The sequence below is a fragment of the Elephantulus edwardii genome, unplaced genomic scaffold, assembly GCF_000299155.1.
Source record: "Elephantulus edwardii isolate Elephantulus edwardi_28Jun2011 unplaced genomic scaffold, EleEdw1.0 scaffold00032, whole genome shotgun sequence".
Classification (NCBI taxonomy): Eukaryota; Metazoa; Chordata; class Mammalia; order Macroscelidea; family Macroscelididae; genus Elephantulus; species Elephantulus edwardii.
The window spans coordinates 4,172,552-4,180,197 of NW_006399782.1; the positions used below are offsets into that span (position 1 = coordinate 4,172,552).

Here is a 7,646-nt window from a genome sequence, read left to right on the forward strand (position 1 = left end):
GGAGGAAGACTTGCCATGTGGTGAGTGACGTCTGGGTTCCACCCACCACCATCTTGTACTCAAAATTCACCTCCTTCTCAACAATCTGAGTTTAATTTTATTAAAAATGGATCAGCTTTCCTACAAAGGAACCCTGGTAGTGTTGTGCATTACATGTTGAATGGTCAGCCATTCAAATCCGCCAGCCACTCTGAGGGAGAAAAAGAGGCAGTTTCACCAGAAAACTGATTGAGGGGGTCACTGTGAGTCAAAACCAACTCCACACCAACTCACGGGTACTGAGTTTCCCTCTCAGGGTGCAGACAATTGAGTTCTCACTCCAAGTCAGTGTGTCTACTCTTTTGTGATCATAGGGCACCCAGGAAATTGCACGCAGCCTTTCCCCTCCTCAGCCTCATTTCTCTCTCCCGCTCAGGATCACATTCATTGACACAGAATTCCAACAATCATCTCATTATAGCAATGAAGAGAATGGAGGGCACAGATGGCATGCAGGTGGGAGATTACAAAGAAATATAGCATGCATAGGTTCTTAGGCTTGATCCAGTTTTAGGGCACCAGGACCCTGGTGCTGGAACTCCTCTTTGTGGTAATGAGACCCGCTACTCTCCATCTGTGTCCCTAAAAATATAGGTTGTCCGCTTCCAGTGTGGTTTGCATTTTGGAGCCAGTCATCAGGACGAAGGTGTGCACTCTGCCACTCTTGAGGTACGTGACCTTTGTTGAGATTCTCCCCTATCTAAGTCTCAGCTTCCCCAATATAGAAAATGGAGGAGGGAATGCATGTTCAACACCTATACTATACTATACAATGATTTTAGTAGTCTGAAAATGGCCTTTCAGTTTTAGAAATTTGTATAAAGTTAAGGGAGCATTGGTGGCCTAGTGGGTAGGTAGTCGTACTACCAACCGAAAGGAAGGCAGTTCAAATCCTTCAGTTGTTCAGAAGAAGCGAGATAGACAATCTTCTCCATGCTATTTGCAGCCTCTGAAAACCCACTGGAGGGTCAGCTATGAGTTCTGACTCTATAGCAATGGGCTTTTGAGGACACAGAGCTAAGGGATTATTTTTTTAAAGATCTTGTTGTTGTTATGTAACCTTGAGTTGGAACTGACCCATAGCTGACCCTCTAGCAGATTTTCAGAGGCAATAAACCATGTGGGAGGTAGGAGGAGACTGTCCATATTTTTCCTGTGCAGCAGATGGTGAATTCAAACCACATACCTTTGGGTTGGCAGCACAATTCTTTACCACTAGGCTACCAGAACTCCCTTGGTAAGGACAGTGCACATATATCAACATTAATCAACTAGTAGCCTAAAAGTTGGGGGTTTGAACCCACTCAGAGATGCCTCAGAAGTAGACTTAGAAATCTCCTTCTGAAAGATCACAACCTTGAAAATCCTACAGGGTAGCTGTGTCCCACACATATGAGGTTGCCTTTAGTTGGAATAAACTAGGAATCATCAGTAACTAACAACAATCTATTAGTATGACTTAGTACTTATTGAGGAGTACCTTGTTGTTGTTGTTATGTGCCGTCGAGTCGCCTGCCACTCATAGCGACCCTATGTACAACAGCCCTAAACTCCACTCTGTCCTGTGCCAATCGCACTGTCTCTGACACTCCCATCCCAATTATCCCAGTCACTGAATCAATCCACCTCATAGAGGGCCTTCCTCTCCTGCGCCGTCCCTCCACCCTCCCAAGCATGATGTCCCTCTCCAAGGACCGGTCTCTCCTCACTACATGTCCGAAGTAAGTTAGACGGAGCCTCAGAATCCTTGCCTCCAAGGAGCAGCCTGGTTTAACCCTCTCCAGGATGAATCTGTTTGTTTTCTTAGCAGTCCATGGTACCCTCAGTGCTCTTCTTCAACACCAAAGCTCAAAGGCATCAGTTCTCCTTCTATCCTCCTTGGCCATTGTCCAACTCTCTGATGCATAACAGGTGATTGCGAAGACTATGGCCTGTATCAGACGCACCTTAGTCTCCAGAGAGACACCACTGCTCTTCAGCACTTTGGAGAAGTCCCTAACAGCAGACTTTATCAGGAAGTAATATATCATCTAGAACCGATGATAGTGAAGAAAGAAGTTCAAGAGGCATGTAAGGCATTAAAAAAAATAAGACCTCAGAGATTTATGGAATACCAATTGGCATGATTCAACAAATAAATGCAACCCTCAAGGTGCTCTCTAGTCTGTGCCAAGAAATTGGAAGACAGCTACTTGGCCAACTGACTGGAAGAGATCCATATTTGTCCCCATTTCAAGAAAGGTGATCCAATAGAATGTGGAAATTATCAAACAATATCATTAATATCACATGCAGGCAAGATTCTGCTGAAAATGATCCAAAAATAGCTAGAACAGTAAATAGAGACCTTCCAGATATTTGAGGTGGATTTAGAAGAGGCCATGGCACCAGGGATATCATTGCTGATGTCAGATGGATCTTGGCTGAAAGCAAAGAATACTAGAATAATGTCTATTTGTGATTTATTGACTATGCAAAGGTATTTGACTGTATGGATCATAACAAATTATGGCTAACATTGAGAAGAATGAGCATCCCAGAACACTTAATTGTGCTCATGTGAGACCTACACCTGCAATAAGAGGTTATTGGTTGTCTGGACAGAGCAAGGGGACACTACATGGTGTAAAAATAAGAAAGGTGTGTATACCCTTTCTTTGTATCTGTTCAATGAAAAAATCATTCTAGAAGCTGAATTTTATGAAGAGGAGTGTGACATCAGAATTGACGGAACACTCATAAACAACCTGCATTATAGAGATAACACTGCCTTGCTTGTTGAAAGTGAAGAGAACTTGAAACAGTAGCTACAGAAGGCTACAGTCTTCACTATATAGTACATCTCAGGATTAAGAAAACAAAAAATCGTCACTACTGGGCCAATAGGCAGTATCCTGATAGAAAGACAAAAGATCAAAGTTGTTGATGATTTAATCTTGCTTGGATTCACAATCAAAATCAATGGTACCAGTAGTTAGGAAGTCTAAAGATATAGAAAGTCTGCTATCCAGGAGTAATTAAAAGTGCTAAGGAGCAATGATTTTCATTTAAAGGCTAAGATTACCTGTTTTGAATGATGGCCTTTGCAATCACTTATGATGCATTTCAGAGTTGGGCAATGAAAATGGATGACAGAAGAAAAGTCAATGCCTTTGAGTTGTGGTAGTGGAGAAAAGTACTGAATATTCCATGGATTACCAAAGAACAATAGAGAAGTCTTGGGGAAAGTGCAACCAGGGTGCTCCTTTGAGTCAAGGATGATGAAGCTTTATCTCACACACTTTGGGCATGTGGTTAGGCAGACCCAGGCCTTGGGGAAAGGATATTATGATTAGAAGGGCAGCAGATCAGCGAAAGAGAGGAAGACCCTCAGAAAAACAGATTGTCACAGTGATTGTAACAATGGGCTCAAGTGTATCTGGGGTGAGGATGGCCCAGGATAGGACTGCTCAGATTTGTTCTTAGGGTCACTATGAGCTGTACTGAACTTTATGACACTAACAATAACAAATATATGGTAGTCATTGTGCCACTCATTAAATTCCCTCTCAGAAATAACATTTTAGAGAAGTTGCCTTAGTTTGCACAGCTTGTCAGTGGTAGAGCTGGGATTTGAACCCAGCTCTGCCTGATTCCAAAGAGAACCAGTAGCCACAGCAGAAAGATCTGGCTATCTTTAAGATGTCTTCATGTAAGGAAAACAAACTGCTTCATAGAGTTTTCAAGGCTATGACCTTTCAGTAAATACAATGATTACACTAAGAAACCCCATGAGGCAGTTCTATTCTTTTGCAGAAAATGTTGCATTGAGTTTGGTTAACAAATCAGAACTTTGAACTGGTTCATTAACCCCTTGCTGAGAATTTGCCTTTCTGACCCAGATAGACTGAATCAGAATCTACAGTTGAACAGGTCCCCAGGTGCTTTTTTACAGATAGTATTTTTCTTTTGTTTGTTTTCTTGTTTTCCGAATCAGATCCGACTGGCACAGGAGGAGATTGTCCTTCCTTCTCCAGCGGGGGCATCTGGTGGATTCGAACTATGTGCCTTTGGGATTGCAGCACAGCTTCTTGCCACTAGGCTACCAGAACTCCCTTACCCAGGTGCTTTTTATGTAGGCATGGGATCTTGGTAAGATGTGGATTCTGTCTGATTCAGTATATCTGAGGTGGAAATGCAAATATGTGGCAGGAGGACAAACGAGAAGAAATGACTCAAAGCCCTGGTCAGAATCAGCTCAATGGCTAGTTTATTTTTCTTTAGTTGTGTGTCTATTTGGCTGCCTGTGATTCTCTGGTTTGGCAATTATATTATAGTCATTCCTTTGACAAGATTTAAAATGGCATGTGAACCATTCCTTGGGAGAAAAATCTCTCTTTTCCTTTTCCCCTCTTCCCCATCTCCCATATAGACACATATATATGAGAGTGCTGATGGCCTTATGATAAGAATTGTCCTGTTAACTCAAAGACACCCAGTTATAATCCATTAGCTGCTCTGTGGGAAAAGGATAAACAATCTCCTCCTGTGTGATTTACAACCTATGAAAACTTGCCAGAGGGTCCACTATGAGTTGGTTTCACTTCAACAATGCATAGGGAGCTCTGGTGGCCTAGTGGCAAGAAGTTGCACTACAATCCTGAAGGTGCTCAGTTTGAGGGCACCAACTGCTCCATGGGATAAGGATAGGCAGTCTCCTCCTATGTGATTAACAGCCTCTGAAAACCTGCTGGAGGGTCAGCTATGGGTCAGTTCTGACTTTATGGTACATAACAATAACAACAAAATATATATCTATAAATATATCACTTGCCATTGGATTGATTCTAATTCTTAGATATTATTCATAGGTTTCTGATTCAAAAGTAATTTTTGCATTTGAATAAACGAATGAATTTTTATGTTTGAAACTGCCCATCTTTCTCTCAAGATACATAAGCTACATTGGGGTTTTTCCCCCCCCTGAGAGCACCTAGCCTTAGAAGACTAATACCACAGATATGAAAGATATAGGAGATTTTTCATATAAAGAGGAAAGATTCTGGGACAGGGAGACTTTTGAAGTAAGGGTGCCAGACTTAGTTAATACAAGATATTCAGTTAAATTTTAATTAATATAAACCACAAATAGTTGGGGTTTTTTTTAATAAATATGTCCCAATGTGTGTCCCTAGGTAGCACCAATGATGAAATGCTTCATTGTTAACAGAAAGGTTGGAGATTAGAGTTCCCAGAGGTATGTTGGAAGAAAGGCCTGGCAATCTACTTCTGGAAGGCCATGGAAGCTCTGTGGAGTGTAGCTCTACTCTGACACACTTGGAGTCACACCTACGTCAGAATCAACTTGATGACATATGGAGTCTTTTGGTTATTGTTATTCACTTGTTTGTTTTTCCTAATGCCCAGTCTTCTTCATGCTGTTGTTATGTACCATTGAGTTGAAATCAGTTCATAGTTGATCATGCAGCAGTTTTTCAGAAGCTGTAAATTGCAGGAAAGGAGATTGTCCCTCCTTGGCCCTTGAAGTAACTGATGAATTCAAACTGTTTCTTTGGATTAGCAGTGCAACTTCTTACCACTAAGCTACTCCAAAATAACTGTTTATATGAAACTCAAATTTAACTGAATATCATGTATTTTATCTGGTAACTCTAATCTTAACTAAGAGGGCAAAGAAGGGTAATCATGGTGATGTGTTCTATAGGGAAAGGAAGAGGGAAATGTGGGCCATTTGGGCAAGGCAAGGGCTCAATTGGTGAGACAAACTGAGTTCCTGTGGGCAGATGATTTTAGTAAGGGAAGTAGTATTGTCTTTATGGGTGTGAGACCAAGACTCTGAGCCATCATATGCCATTGGGCTTTGCTTTCCTTTCCTTTCCTACTGTAGAGAGTGTTCTTAGAGAGGTCTCCATCACCCCACCACCTTCAAAGGAGGTGGCTCTTCACGACGGATCTCGTGGTCTTTTGAAGCGCCTACTGAGAAACAGACTTTGAGGGGAAAAGAGGAGATACGCTTTGAAATGCCTAAAGTATAACCCATTCTGGGCCAAATGTAGCCCACAGGATCCTAAAAATGAGACCCGTGGGCACCTCCAGCCTCTAATTACACAGGGAGGATGACGCAGATTGGCTGCAGCTCCAGGTTGCTAGAGAGTTCATGAAACCATACATTCCTCTTCTTTTGGGATGTGAGGAGGCTGTCACTTTACAGATGATAGGGTGGGAAGAAGACATACATTCAACATTTGTCAATAAGAACAACATGTTCTTTATTTCGTTCCTATTTAGCATCGTTTTTATGAGGTTTAAAGCATTCAAAATGGTGCATATTTTATAAAGTGAAATGAAAGGAAAAAAACCCTACCCCACCTCAACATCTGTGATTGTTGAGGGGGAAATGCAAATTAAAGATACGAAGACATGCTACCACCTATCTTCTCAAATACCTTAAAATGTGAAAAAACAAATCAAGACTAAACCTGACGCTACCAAGTGCTGGCAAGGATGTGGACCAACAGGGCATTTTGAGCAACAGTTTGGCAGCTTCTTATAAACATATACTTACATAGGCTCCATCCATCTCAATTCTGGTTTTAACTAAAAGAAAGAGAAGGACGTTTCTACTAACATTTATATTTCACAGAACTCACTGCCATTGAGTTGATCCTAACTCACAGACAGCCTATCGAACAGAGTAGGGATGTTTGGAGTCTGAGGCTGTAAATCTTTGTAGAAATGGACTGCGGCATCTTTCTCCCAGATAGCGACTGGTGGTTCAAATTTTGACCTTTCCATTAACAGCCGAGCACTTTGACCATTGCACCACCAGGTCACCTTCTTGAAACCCGTTTTATTTTATTTATTGTTTTTAACAGAACAAACCACATGATTGTATGACTTAAAGAAGCACCATTTCTTATTTAGCTTCCTGGCTGTGTGCTTGTGCCTTTAGTACTTTCACAACAATTCTCTGCTCCTCAGTACGGAAAGCATGCTTGGTCCTGTCACGGACACACTTAGCACACATGGACCCACTGTAAGCTCTGCTGACATGTTTATTTTTGTCTTTTGACAACCTCATGAGAACTTTTGGTCTCTCAGCATGAACCCCACTTAGTCAGCCTGGGCACACACCACATGCTTTCCTAACCTTCTTGGTATAAAGGTAAACAATTCTAACACCAGGGGTTCAGGACAGCCTAGTTTTGTTAGAGATTGTGTTGTAGGACAGCCAATGATGGTAGGTCATACACTGGACCATTTTCAGTGCCTCTGCAAAGCATCTCCAGAAGATGAAGAAGACTCCCAAGAAGGCAAAGGTCAGCTATAAACTCATTTTATTAATAATTGCAAAAGAAAATTGCCAAAACCCCAGAAACAACCCAAAATTCCATCAACTGGGTAAAACAGATTGAGAAACAAAAACAAAAGCCATGTGAAACATCTAAACAGTGAAATGTGACTCAGCAATACAAAAGATAGACGGAGAAACTAGTGAACTGCAAAAATATTTTTACTGAGTCAAAGCAGCTGGACTCAAAAGACTACATGTTGGGGGATTTAATTTATAGGACATTCTGAGAAAGGCAAAACTAAAGACAGAGAAA

The 7,646-nt window shown here is 41.5% G+C and overlaps 1 pseudogene; it reads right to left on the bottom strand.

The window, feature by feature from the left end:
- Positions 1-6,955: 6,955 nt before the first annotated feature.
- On the bottom strand, positions 6,956-7,300 carry LOC102846344 (annotated as a pseudogene).
- Between the last annotated feature and the right edge of the window lie 346 nt (positions 7,301-7,646).